At 37.4% G+C, this 14765-nt stretch overlaps 1 non-coding gene across 1 annotated transcript; it reads right to left on the bottom strand.

Moving 5' to 3' along the window:
- Positions 1 to 12526: 12526 nt before the first annotated feature.
- Positions 12527 to 12633, bottom strand: LOC122684540. Its single transcript, XR_006338083.1, has one exon. It is a non-coding gene; the product is annotated as a U6 spliceosomal RNA (small nuclear RNA).
- Between the last annotated feature and the right edge of the window lie 2132 nt (positions 12634 to 14765).

Here is a 14765-nt window from a genome sequence, read left to right as displayed (position 1 = left end):
TCAAGTTAACCGGAAGGGGAGGGTAGACCTAATTAAGTAACCAAACAGCATTTCTAAGGAGCAGATATAGTCCAGAAACAGGCAGTTTCTATGCACTTGGACACAAAAAAACTCATACACTTTGAGCCCTAGGGAACCTGGATGCATTTCAGAAAGCTGTGCAAAGTAAGTTTTGTGTACTTGTACATGTTTCCGGTTGGATTTGTAGCATGGGCCTCACGCTGCCTCCATTAAAGGGACTCTATGGGTTTGATGGCCAATTTTTAGCCCAAGGTAAGATGAATGGTGCATAGACAAGAAGGAAGAAATAAATATTTGGGCTGCATTAGGCAGTTGTTTAAATTACTTTTCTGTCCAGAGCAAAGTCACAAAAGGGACCCTTTCATATGATTGATTTTGTTTGGACTCGAATATAAAGTGATGCTTTTCTGCAGAGTAATTTTGGAGAAATTATACATGTTAGTTGTCCTTCGATCTTCCTCAGTAGCATACTGGACCCCTTTCACCCTGAGGGCTCATCTTTTGGTGCCATATCTTTTTGTCTTTTTAGCCAATTCATGGGGTTTTCACGGCAAGTATGCTGGAGTGGTTTGTCATCACCACCTGATGCAAATAACTGACTCACTGGAGAAGACCCTGATGCTGGGAATGATTGAAGGCAGACAGGGAAGAGCATGACATAGGATGAGATGGTTGGATGGCATCATTGATTCACTGAACATGAACCTGGGCAAACTCTGGGAGGTCGTGAGGGACAGGGAAACTTGGCATGCTGCAGTCCATGGGGTTGGGACGAGTTGGACATGACTTGGCGACAACAAAAAAAAAACAACATACTTATAAGATGGGCATGAATTTAGGCAAACTCTGGGAGATGGTGGCGACAGAGGAGCCTGGCAGGCTACAGTCCATGGGGTTCAAAGAATCGGACACAGTGACTGAACAATAACAACAAATACATATAAGATAGAGTGAAGTCGCTCAGTCGTGTCTGACTCTTTGTGAACCCAAGGACTATACAGTCCATGGAATTCTCCAGGCCAGAATACTGGAGTGGGTAACCTTTCCCTTCTCCAGGGGATCTTTCCAACCCAGGGATCAAACCCAGATCTCCTGTATTGCAAGTAAATTCTTTACCAGCTGAGCCACCAGGGAAGCCCATATAAGATAGAAGGTCTCACTAAATCAAGGGGCTAAAAATCCAGAGGCTAGGCGTATAGAAAAATATAACTCAGAAGAGAAGGCAGAGAAGAACGGGTTCTCATGAGTGAAATGAACTTCTCCTGGGGCAGGTCTGCTTTCTGCTCTCAGGAAAGTGCTGGCGTTCCTTCATACCTTCTCCTCCTCCTTGGCCGGTTACCTAACCACATCACCTGAGATCCACACACGTTAAGATAAAGGGCGGTATCTGCTTCACAGACTTATGACAATTCAATGAACCAGCACACGTTCATTTCCCAGGACAATCCTTCCCTCCATAGCGAGAGCTTGGTTAACAACAAGCACCTTTGACATCTCCTATTAAGGCAGGAAGGAACTAGCTAATAGGAGGACTTTTGAGAAGGAGTGGCTTCTGACACCTGCAGACTGCTTCCTGAAACAGAGAACTTTATACTGTGGGCCGTGCTGAGGCAGGCACCCTGCTGTCTTCTCACAGTGTCTCTGAGCTGGGTTGCCCTGTGCACCCTTTACAACTAGAGTGGGCCCCTCACGCAGACTCAGATGTGAGGGGAGCCTTCTAGAATTGTGCAATGAGCAGTCTGCAGAATGAAACGCACACTTGGGCTGCCCCTCATAAGTCACTTTAAGTGTTTGTAGATATTTTTTTTTCTTTTCATGAAAGAATATACCCATTACAGAAAACTCAAATACAGAAAAACCAAGTGACAAAACTATTTAACTTCTTAGAAATAATCCCTCTTACAACGTTAACATGTTGGCCTGTTTTCTTCCAAATGTTTTGTTTTTCTTTACACATTAACCCCTGGCTATTTACTAGCTATATATTCTGTTCTTCCTCTGACTGGGATTGACTTTTAAATCATTAATGTTAAGAATGAAAGAATGGAGACTTGTGACTTACCCTGTAGGATGATAAACCTAGGAAACTTTTTTTTTTTTTTAAACATAATCTGAAGCATTAGTGGGCTTCCCTAGTGGCTCAGATGGTAAAAAATCTGCCTGCAATGCAGGGGACCCAGGGTCAATCCCTGGGTGGGGAAGATCTCCTGGAGAAGGGAATGGCAACCCACTCCAGGAGTCTTGCCTGGACAGTTCCATGGACAGGGGAGACTGGTGGGCTACAATCCATGGGGATGCTAAGAGTCAGACACAACCGAAGTGACTTAGCATGCACACATAAAATATTAGAGTTAATTATTGACAGGTTTTTTACATTAGGTAGCTTTTTTAAAAAGACTGATTATTTTGATATCTTTATGTCATAAAATAAAATTAGTCAAAAAAGTAAGCAGAAACAAAAGAACCACTACCATGATAGGTTTAGAACCCAAGAGAAGAGATCATTGAGTAGAAAAAACAAAACAATACAGTACAAAAAAAGTTTGGGGAGAAATCAGAGTCAAGCAGAACTGATAACTTTGAAGCCCTATGTGTCTCTGTTAGATGCGGTGGTATTAAATAATTATTCAATCTGAAATAAGATTTATGTTTGCTTCATGTTGTTAATCCTTCTTTTGTATTCAACATCACCAAGATGCTGACTAGATGATGTCTACTGGGGCTTAGCTATAACCAGTATTCAAAAAAGAAATTGTTAGAGTGCTTTACAGTTTATAACACGTGTTTACTTAATGCATTACGTTGAACCTGCATCATGACCTTTAACACTTAGGAATCATTGTGTTCATTTTCACATATGAGGATGCTGAGACCCACAGTAAGTGACTTACTTTTCTCAGGCCACCCAACTGCTAAGTGGCAGAAATCTCATTCCAGGTCTGTGAGCCTTCTCCCAGTCTGGAAGCTTTCAGGGCAAGGTCTTGACTTGCCTAAAAGAACAAGAACGTCAGTGGATCCAGTCTGGGGTCAAGGTTGTGTGTTGTCTCCTATATGTTGGAAGAGTCATTCATGGTCTCTCATTGGAGAGATCACACACTATATCCACGATACATTCCAAGCCTTATTCTTCCTTTAAAAAAAAAGTCAATAAGTTTACAAAATTAGTGTCTACAGATTAAATTTATATTCTTTTCTCACAAGTGTTACTTTTGAACTGCATTGAACACATCTACATACAAATTTACTCTTTGTGGAAAAATAGAACCTTAATTGCTATATTAATGCATTTTGATTTTTTCTACTTCAATTGTTAAATCAGAAGAATAAATAGGATGAGTCATTTCTTAAATTTATGCAGTGAGGCCCCACAATAGTACATTTACCTTAAAGTTTGGTATGATACTAAAGGGATAAAAGAATAATTAAAAAAAAACCCTAGTTCTGTCACCATCATTTTTTCCCTCATCCTGTATGTAGAATATATGTTGTATTCAGTTGTTCAGTCATGTCTGACTATTTGCAACCTCATGGACTATAGCACGCCAGGCTTCCCTGTCCTTCACTATCTTCCAGAGTTTGCTCAAACTTATGTCCCTTATATATGCCATAAATTTGAATATATATGTATATTATTATGTTATAATATCCTACAAGTATATATATGCATACAGAATATGCAATACATCTTTTGTTATCACTAAAATGGATTAAATCAACTAGATTAACCCCAATGTGATTTATTAGGGACTTCAGTCTTATGCATATACAGTGATGATATTTTTATTCTTTCCTTTCTTAGTTCTTAGGAATCTTGATCTAAGTTTCTTCTAAAGGGTAAGAAAGAGAAACTTCAGAAATCTGTATCCTCTTAACAAGCTATCCTTTATTAAAATATTAGGTTCAAAAGAAAAACAGTAACTTATTTTCTACTGAAAGGATACAGGTAATGATATTCCAATTTAAAGGAAGAAATTTTAAAATATGACAGAGATAATTTTGAAAAACCTGTTATCACCTTTTATAAGGTTCTTTATAGCTGATAATTTACCTTAATTCAGGATTATAGCCCACATTTCATCTTTCTATTATGCTATTGATTTCTAGATCTGTTTCCAATTGATGTGTCATTGTGGCTCTAAACTGAGAAACAGGAAGTGGAAAATTAGGTCTTCATGCCTTTCCAGAATATTTTCTGATCTTCTTCTATTATAGGTGATGAAAGTCACCTAGTATCATTGCTTTTTCAGTAGGAGGTAAAATTTAACATGTAATGGGAACTATTTACTGAAACTGAAGATTTTGTTAGGAGAGGAAATGGTAGCTGCTGAGAATAGTTACATTTGAAAGGAACTAAACTATTATAAAATACTGTACTTTCAAATCAATTTGGAATACAAAGTAGTAAATTTTTCAAATAAACCACTGTGCTTGTCTTACTAATTCCGACATAATCTAGAACTGAAACTTTATGAGTTATTTGACAGTAAAACTATTTACATGTTTCTTTGTATTATATGTTATTAACATGAATCATATCACCAAGTAACCACATTATTCCCCTCTGCTGTGAGATGTAAGAATATTTTTCAGAGTTACTATAAATCTGCTGAAATTCATTTTCTAACTTGATTTCTCTAAGGATTGATTTTGAATTTATCCAAAGAGATATCCACCTTTATGTCTTTACTAAGTCAGGCAGTGAACCAAGTGCTTTTATAAATTACTCCAAGTAAATTCTACCACTTCCGTGTGAAGCAGATATACTGTCCATTTTGCTGACAAAAAAACTGAGCCTCAGACCAGTTCCATAATAGACCTCAAATTATGCAACTTAGTACTTATCAGAGCTGGCATTGGAATCCAGTTTTGTCTGGATCCAGAATCCACCTTCATTTCTTTTGTATACATCTTATTGCTTCTATATTCCCCCAAAAGTTGGCTTAACTTGATGTAAGTCTTCAGTTTCAGCAAGTCCGCTAAATAAGTAGAATCTTGACTCATGCCCGCACTGGAAATTCTCAGCCCTCAGTTGAAACATTTGGTGTTAGGACTCCTCAGGATCCAAGTGAGCAGAGCCCTGGGGAAAAATCAGAGGATGTTAGAATGCACTTATGTAAGTATCACATTTACATAGCGACTGATTACATTTACATTTCCTCACCAGTCAGTTCCAGCCTCTACCCAATCAGGTGGCAACTACAGAAAACGCCTAAGAAGAGAACAAGGTGTAAAAGAATCCACCCAATTTCTCAAAAAAAGACAATCATAGATTTCTTACTTTGAATTCTGTGGGTGCTACACATTTACATTCTGTGGGTAACAAAACTGTCATTTTGTCTGTGTTAGTCAACGAAGTTAAATAGGTAGAAATAGGCTATGCTTCTGATATGTCCTCCAGTAATGTGAACCAGGGTCACGCCGCACTAAATGGAACACTTTTTCTTTTTTAAGGGGACTGAGATGAGTCCTCAAGTGCAATGAATATGCACGTAGTGTTGGGAGAAGTGTGGGTTAGAAGCATATCCTGAGCTCTTTGTGCAGATTATGGATCTGTTTTCTGTCTATAAAAGGACAATGGTAATGCCCCCAGAGAATGGGCAAAGACAAAGAGTGTAATAGCCTGGCACAGAGATCATAGTGAAAAAAATGCCAGATACCCCAGGAGAGCAGAGTCCCTTCCTGCAAAGGTGTGCTGTGACAGAACACGGCTTTCCTGTCCTTGATCTCACGGTGCCCTCATTTTCTGAAGATTGCGATCAGGCTCTTTAGTATTTATCTCCTTGTTAATTGAATGACTAGTTCTGGATAATGGATAATTCTCAATTTTCTATTTTTAGAAAGTGTATAAATATCTAAATTAGATTTAGGCAAAGTGAGCTGCAGTATTTGATATGCCGAGGACATAATTAGGTTGCTCCGTTTACCTACACAGTCGCAAGCAAACGTTAACTCATTAATCTGTAACGGACTTTGATGAACCTTTGAACTAGATAAAAATATGCCAGTCATGGCAAAGTTCTACTCTATTCTTCGAGAACTTTCAAAGGACTGAAAGTGACTACTATGTTTGGCTTTATAATATCATCTGCAAGCTCTGATCATGCCACCCTGAAATCTTCAGAGGATTCTAACTGCCTCAGAGTCAAATAAAAGACATTAGGATAGGATGAGCTGGAAAAAAAACAAAAACCCATGCAGGGAGTCAGAAGACCCATGCTCTGGTTTCTGCCTTTACCCTTGGTGATCTTGGAGATGTGCAACCTTCCCAGCCTCAGTGTCCTCATCTGTTATTAGGAATAATAATCACAGGATCAGAAAGAGGTTCAAAGGCCATAGTGCTTGAGAAAATGCATTTGAGAGTCCTAAGTCCTAAAGGAAAACAACCCTGATATTCATTGGAAGGACTGATGCTGAAGCTGAAGCTCCAATACTTTGGCCACCTGATGTGAAGAGCCCACACACGAGAAAAGACCCTGATGCTGGCAAAGATTGAGGGCAGGAGGAGAAAGTGGCAAAAGAAGATGAGATGGTTGGATGGCATCACCAACTCAGTGGACATAAATTTGAGTCGACTCTGAGAGACAGTGAAGGATAAGGAAGCCTGGTGTGCAGCAGTCCATGGGGTTGCAAAGAGCTGGACACGACTTAGTAGCTGAGCTGAACTGATGAAAGTCTTGGGACATCTCCTCTACCTCCTGGTGTCCACTCCACCTTCCAGAGCCCTGTATTTTCCATTCTTTGGGTCCTCCCAGTCCTCCTTAACTGTCTCAAGGGTTTTATTGACAATTTTTTTCTGGTACCAGAAAGTCTCATCCTCAGGAACTCACTCATCAAGACCTGGCTGCAACACTGCAACTTTCTTAGATCCATCACCTATGCTCTCCACCAGTCAGAGTTTGCCAGGCTGGCTCCCAAGGCATTGTTCATTCTATTTATTAAACTTATCATATGCTGCCTTGTTTTATATTATCACAGATACAACTCAAATCTATTTAACATATGCCTTATCAACCGCTCTTCTCTAGATTTTCCCCTATGATTCTCTTCCTCCTGATTTTGAGAAATAACCCACTACATGTGCCTCCAAAACTGGTCTTTCTCATCTCCTCTGAGAAATTACTTGATCACGCAGGTCCCATTTCCTTTACTTCTTCTCAGTGGAACTCATATCTTCAGCTTACCAACATGCCTAGGTGTCCCCAACCCTAACACAATTTCCCATCGCCTTCCTTTCCAGATGTATGTTATGAAAAATCAGAAGGCAATGTTGCCCTAATTTTCTCTCCTGTTCACTTCTTTAGGCTTAAATCAGGACCTCAGGGCCGTGGTCCTCTAAGGAAATGTTTCTTTGCCTTTTCTTTTTTTTCTTCAGATTTATTTATTTGTTTTCATTGGAAGATAATTGCCTGACAGTGTTGTCAGTTTCAGCTGTACAAAAACATGAACCAGCTGTAAATACATATATATCCCCTCCTTCTTAAGCCTCCCGGCCACCCTCCCACCCCACCCCCCAGGTTATCACGGAGCGCTGAGCTGAGCTCCCTGTGGATACGGCGGGATCCCATTTGCTATCTGTTTTACCCACAGCAGTGTGTATATGTCAATGCTACACTCTTGATTTGCCCCACCTCTCCTCCCCTCGCTGTGTGCATCAGTCTGTTCCTTACATCTGCATCTTTATTTCTGCCCTACAAATAGATTGATCTGTACCATTTTTCTAGATTCCATGTATATGTGCTATTATACCATATTTGTTTTCCTCTTTGTGATGTACTTCACTCTGTATCACAGATTTTAGATTCATCCACATGTTGCTATTTCTGCAGCTAAGCCTTCTCTTGGCTTGGTTGTTTTCTCCAATTCTTGATTGCTTTCTCTGAAATTCCCCCACTAACTACTTCTTCTGCAAATATAGTCCTTACTGTTTTACTTTCCTCCCTCACAGAAAACCTTTGTCTACAAAAGAACAGGTATTCTCGAAAAACAAACACAAAATGGCTATTAAACATGTGAAAAATACTTAACCTTACTAGAAAGCAAAGAAAAAATATCTTACAGTTCTATCTGTTTTTTCACCTCCTTATTGATAAAGTTTAAAAAAATACCCAATATAATTGAATTTAGGACTAAAAAATACATTTTAGGAGCAATGGTTTCAGAGTAATTTGGTATAGTTTTTCAGAAATACTCAAATCACACATGCATAGTTTCAATCAATTGAATTCTAATAAGCTATATTAATTCCTTATTACATCATTTTTATGATAACTAAGATTTGGTAACAATTCTGTGACAACACAGAACACATATCACTACAATAAAATACTACACAGCCACTCAAAAGATTGTGTACAAATGCATTTATTGACATGAAAATATTTTATAATATATACTACTCAAAAATTTTTTAAATGGCCTGTAAAAATTTCTTAGTTTCAGAAATATTTACTCAGAAACTATTTATTGAATACCTATTCTGCACCAGGGTATTATTCTAGGTGCTGGAAGTATGAGTATGTATAGAAACCTTGGAAAAATATACACAAAATATTAATAATAGTGAAGGTTTTTAAGTGGTAAAATTTTTTTGGTTGTTTTCTACAATGGATGTGTATTATTTCTACTGTAACTCTACAATTTTTTAAATACCAATTTCTTTAGAATAAACATCAGACCCTTTAGTGTACTACCCATACTTCCTCTTCCAGCCCTACTTCCCGTTAAGTCTGTCCACTCAACATCTATTATTATTTCTGTTTGTTTTATCTGCTCCTGAATTTCTTAATGTTATATCTGTCACATAGGACATCCTTGCTCCATCTTGTCATGGCCAAAACCTATATAACCTCCTTTGCAGGGGCCCAGCAGGAAATAAGCTTCCTTATCTCTGAACTCACACATTCTCCTGTCTTTGAACTCTCAAGCATCTCTGTCTCTTCCTCCCATGGCCAGACTGCATGATCTTTGAAGGCAGATTCCTTAGTCTTTTCCATATTGCCAAAGGAGCGCTCACTGAACAAATGAACAAATGCAGGCATCTCTCTCTAGAGTTTATATTCCTTGAGAAGAGGGGATCTTATTCTTCACTGTGTCTTCTACATTAGTATTTACCGGGGGATACTGTTCTCCTAAGCAGGAGAACTTGCAAGGAATCAAAGTTCAGATCCCCACATTGTGTGTGTACTCACTCTGCAAACTGAGAATGCAGGTTTGGAATTGAGGTGTCGTTCTGGTGCTCCCCTCACATCTTTCCTTTTCTAATCACCTTCTCCCACTTTACTGAACAAGCAAGCATTGCCCTAAGATAGAAATGTCTGCTAGGCACCATGGTAAAGAACAGGTTGAATTTTTTCATGCAATCAGATCATTTTTCTCTATCCTTTTCACAACGTTCCATGAAAGCAGTGGCTTCTTATTTTCTTTAAGTGACAAATTCTTAGCTAGACTTTTTGCTCTATCTTTATATCTATCAATAGTTTTATCTTTCTCTGTTTTTTTTTTTATTTTTTAATTTATTTTATTTTATTTTTTTATTAGTTGGAGGCTAATTACTTCACAACATTTCAGTGGGTTTTGTCATACATTGATATGAATCAGCCATAGATTTACACGTATTCCCCATCCCGATCCCCCCTCCCACCTCCCTCTCCACCCGATTCCTCTGGGTCTTCCCAGTGCACCAGGCCCGAGCACTTGTCTCATGCATCCCACCTGGGCTGGTGATCTGTTTCACCATAGATAGTATACATGCTGTTCTTTTGAAATATCCCACCCTCACATTCTCCCACAGAGTTCAAAAGTCTCTTCTGTATTTCTGTGTCTCTTTTTCTGTTTTGCATATAGGGTTATCATTACCATCTTTCTAAATTCCATATATATGTGTTAGTATGCTGTAATGTTCTTTATCTTTCTGGCTTACTTCACTCTGTATAAGGGGCTCCAGTTTCATCCATCTCATTAGGACTGGTTCAAATGAATTCTTTTTAACAGCTGAGTAATATTCCATGGTGTATATGTACCACAGCTTCCTTATCCATTCATCTGCTGATGGGCATCTAGGTTGCTTCCATGTCCTGGCTATTATAAACAGTGCTGCGATGAACATTGGGGTGCACGTGTCTCTTTCAGATCTGGTTTCCTCAGTGTGTATGCCCAGAAGTGGGATTGCTGGGTCATATGGCAGTTCTATTTCCAGTTTTTAAAGAAATCTCCACACTGTTTTCCATAGCGGCTGTACTAGTTTGCATTCCCACCAACAGTGTAAGAGGGTTCCCTTTTCTCCACACCCTCTCCAGCATTTATTGCTTGTAGACTTTTGGATAGCAGCCATCCTGACTGGCGTGTAATGGTACCTCATTGTGGTTTTGATTTGCATTTCTCTAATAATGAGTGATGTTGAGCATCTTTTCATGTGTTTGTTAGCCATCTGTATGTCTTCCTTGGAGAAATGTCTGTTCAGTTCTTTGGCCCATTTTTTGATTGGGTCATTTATTTTTCTGGAATTGAGCTGCAGGAGTTGCTTGTATATTTTTGAGATTAATCCTTTGTCTGTTCCTTCATTTGCTATAGTTTTCTCCCAATCTGAGGGCTGTCTTTTCACCTTACTTATAGTTTCCTTTGTAGTGCAAAAGCTTTTAAGTTTCATTAGGTCCCATTTGTTTATTTTTGCTTTTATTTCCAATATTCTGGGAGGTGGGTCATAGAGGATCTCTCTGTGATTTATGTCGGAGAGTGTTTTGCCTATGTTCTCCTCTAGGAGTTTTATAGTTTCTGGTCTTACATTTAGATCTTTAATCCATTTTGAGTTTATTTTTGTGTATGGTGTTAGAAAGTGTTCTAGTTTCATTCTTTTACAAGTAGTTGACCAGTTTTCCCAGCACCACTTGTTAAAGAGGTTGTCTTTTTTCCATTGTATATCCTTGCCTCCTTTGTCAAAGATAAGGTGTCCATAGGTTCGTGGATTTATCTCTGGGCTTTCTATTCTGTTCCATTGATCTATATTTCTGTCTTTGTGCCAGTACCATACTGTCTTGATGACTGTGGCTTTGTAGTAGAGTCTGAAGTCAGGCAGGTTGATTCCTCCAGTTCCATTCTTCTTTCTCAAGATTACTTTGGCTATTCGAGGTTTTTTGTATTTCCATACAAATTGTGAAATTCTTTGGTCTAGTTCTGTGAAAAATACCGTTGGTAGCTTGATAGGGATTGCATTGAATCTATAGATTGCTTTGGGTAGAATAGCCATTTTGACAATATTGATTCTTCCAATCCATGAACACGGTATGTTTCTCCATCTGTTTGTGTCCTCTTTGATTTCTTTCATCAGTGTTTTATAGTTTTCTATGTATAGGTCTTTTGTTTCTTTAGGTAGATATACTCCTAAGTATTTTATTCTTTTTGTTGCAATGGTGAATGGTATTGTTTCCTTAAGTTCTCTTTCTGTTTTTTCATTGTTAGTATATAGGAATGCAGGGGATTTCTGTGTGTTAATTTTATATCCTGCAACTTTACTATATTCATTGATTAGCTCTAGTAATTTTCTGGTAGAGTCTTTAGGGTTTTCTATATAGAGGATCATGTCATCTGCAAACAGTGAGAGTTTCACTTCTTCTTTTCCTATCTGGATTCCTTTTACTTCTTTTTCTGCTCTGATTGCCGTGGCCAAAACTTCCAACACTATGTTGAATAGTAGTGGTGAGAGTGGGCACCCTTGTCTTGTTCCTGATTTCAGGGGAAATGCTTTCAATTTTTCACCATTGAGGGTGATGCTTGCTGTGGGTTTGCCATATATAGCTTTTATTATGTTGAGGTATGTTCCTTCTATTCCTGCTTTTTGGAGAGTTTTAATCATAAATGAGTGTTGAATTTTGTCAAAGGCTTTCTCTGCATCTATTGAGATAATCATATGGTTTTTATCTTTCAATTTGTTAATGTGGTGTATTACATTGATTGATTTGCGGATATTAAAGAATCCTTGCATTCCTGGGATAAAGCCCACTTGGTCATGGTGTATGATTTTTTTTAATATGTTGTTGGATTCTGTTTGCTAGAATTTTGTTAAGGATTTTTGCATCTATGTTCATCAGTGATATTGGCCTGTAGTTTTCCTTTTTTTGTGGCATCTTTGTCTGGTTTTGGAATTAAGGTGATGGTGGCCTCATAGAATGAGTTTGGAAGCTTACCTTCATCTGCAATTTTCTGGAAGAGTTTGAGTAAGATAGGTGTTAGCTCTTCTCTAAATTTTTGGTAGAATTCAGCTGTGAAGCCATCTGGTCCTGGGCTTTTGTTTGCTGGAAGATTTTTGATGACAGTTTCGATTTCCTTGCTTGTGATGGGTCTGTTAAGATCTTCTATTTCTTCCTGGTTCAGTTTTGGAAAGTTATACTTTTCTAAGAATTTGTCCATTTCATCCAAGTTGTCCATTTTATTGGCATAGAGCTGCTGGTAGTAGTCTCTGATGATCCTTTGTATTTCACTGTTGTCTGTTGTGATCTCTCCATTTTCATTTAAAAATATGGAACGCTTCACGAATTTGCGTGTCATCCTTGCGCAAGGGCCATGCTAATCTTCTCTGTATCGTTCCAATTTTAGTATATGTGCTGCCGAAGCGAGCACTATCTTTCTCTGTTTTACAGTTAGAATACAATAGGGAGAGGGTTGTCATGGAATACATATTAATCCATCCCTTTGAACTGAAAAGGAAAATCATACATTTTCAGGCAGAAGGGGAGTCCAACTGGATCTGTAGCTTTGACAAAGAGGAATTATTTGCCATTTAGTTTATATGGTGGACATTCTCATAAATTCAATGAGTTAAGCCTGAATCTTTGAATGTTGACAAAAATATATGTGAAGCATGAGATGAGATGAAAATATTTTATTGCATTAGCAAAGGACTTTGAAATGAAGCACTACTTTGTTTTAAATAAATCTTTCTTAGCATGTTGTGTATAAGATATTAGCAAATTTAGTACAACATGCCACCAAGTGAAATAGTAACTGACATAATTAATAGTCATTTGAAAAGTCTTCATGAAGATTTTAAGTTTTTTTCTTGGAATCTGAAAAAGAATATGTTCAGTATCTGGGTAAAGGTAAAAACAAACAGAAAACCTTTGCAAGTCATGTGTTTTCTGAAATTTTGTTTTCTGTAAAATTGAAGGAGATCCTCAACACATTTTCAGCTCATCATGAAACTGTTTGATTATAGATCATTTAGTTGCATTTGCATATAATCTAGAATTTGTGGATTTGAGTCACAGTGCTATAGCAAAATTTTCATTCTCATCGGCTTGTTAATGTCAACAAATATTTTCAGCACTACAACTAAGAAAATGACATTGAAAATGGATTTAATATTAATAATATATAATTCCAGCAATATTGAAGCATATATAAAATTTAACTTTTATTTTTTAGTAAGGACTCATCAAGATTCATAATGATAATAATGAGTCAATGCAGAAGAATGTTTAAGTACAATAATAGATCCTGATGGCCAGGTAGAATAATAAATAAACTTTTTAATTTATGTACCTATTTTAGTGGCAGAGTTGAATGATTAAGTATAATGAAAATATCAGTCAAGAAGAACAATACAAAATTACTGACTCTTGAAGAGCTTGTTAATATTTTTTAATTGATAACAATGGATAACAAATTGCTGTAGTATATATTTATTCATTTATTTATTCTTTTTCAGATAATCTTCTCAAATAGGTTATGAGTATTGAGCAGATTTCACTACACTAATAGTAGGTCCTTGTTGATTACCTATTTTTATGTACTAGTGTATATGTTAATCCCAACCTCCTAATTTATCCCTCGCCCTGAAATTTCTCCTTTGGTAACCATAAACTAGTCTTCTAAGTCCGTAAGTATTTCTTTCGGTTTTGTAAATAAGTTTATTTGTATCATTTTTTAGATTCTACATACAAGTGATATCATGTGATATTTGTCTTTGTCTGACTCACATCACTTAGTACAGTAATCTCTTGGTCCATCCGTATTGTTGCAAATGGCAACTCTCTTTTTTTTAACAACTGAGTGACATTCCATTGCATTAGGTACCACATCTTTATCCATCCTTCTGTTGATGGACATTTAGGTTGCTTCCTTTTCTGGCTATTGTAAATAGTGCAATAGTTCTGCAGTGAACACTGGGGTACATGTATCTTTCCAAAATGTGGTTTTCCCTGGATATATGCCCAAGGGTGGGATTGCTAGATCATATGGTAGCTCTATTTGTAGTTGTATAAGGAACATCCATACTATTGCCCACAGTGGCTGTACCAATTTACTTTCCCACCAATAGTGTAGGAAGGTTTCCTTTTCTCCACACCTTCTCTAGCATTTATTTTTTGTAGACCTTTTGATGATGGCCATTCTGACCAGGGGTGAGGTGATATCTCATTGTAGTGTTGATTTGCATTTCTCTAATAATTAGTGATGTTGAGCAGCTTTCATGTGCCTCTTGGCCATTTGTATGTCTTCTTTGGAAAAATATCTCTTTAGATATTTTACCATTTTATTGATTGGGTTGTTAGTTTTGATGGTATTGAACTGCATGAACTGTTGCATATTTTGGAGATTAATCCATTGTCAGTAGTATCATTTGCAAATATTTTCTCCCATTCTGTCGGTTGTCTTTTCATTTTGTTTATGGTTTCTTTTGCTGTGCAAAAGATTTTAAGTTTAATTAGGTCCTATTGTTAATTTTTTGTTTTTATTTTCATTATTTGGAAATA

This window comes from Cervus elaphus, chromosome 26, assembly GCF_910594005.1.
Source record: "Cervus elaphus chromosome 26, mCerEla1.1, whole genome shotgun sequence".
NCBI lineage: Eukaryota > Metazoa > Chordata > Mammalia > Artiodactyla > Cervidae > Cervus > Cervus elaphus.
The sequence above is the reverse complement of the archived record's forward strand: the minus strand, read 5'-3'. Positions and strand labels throughout refer to the sequence as shown.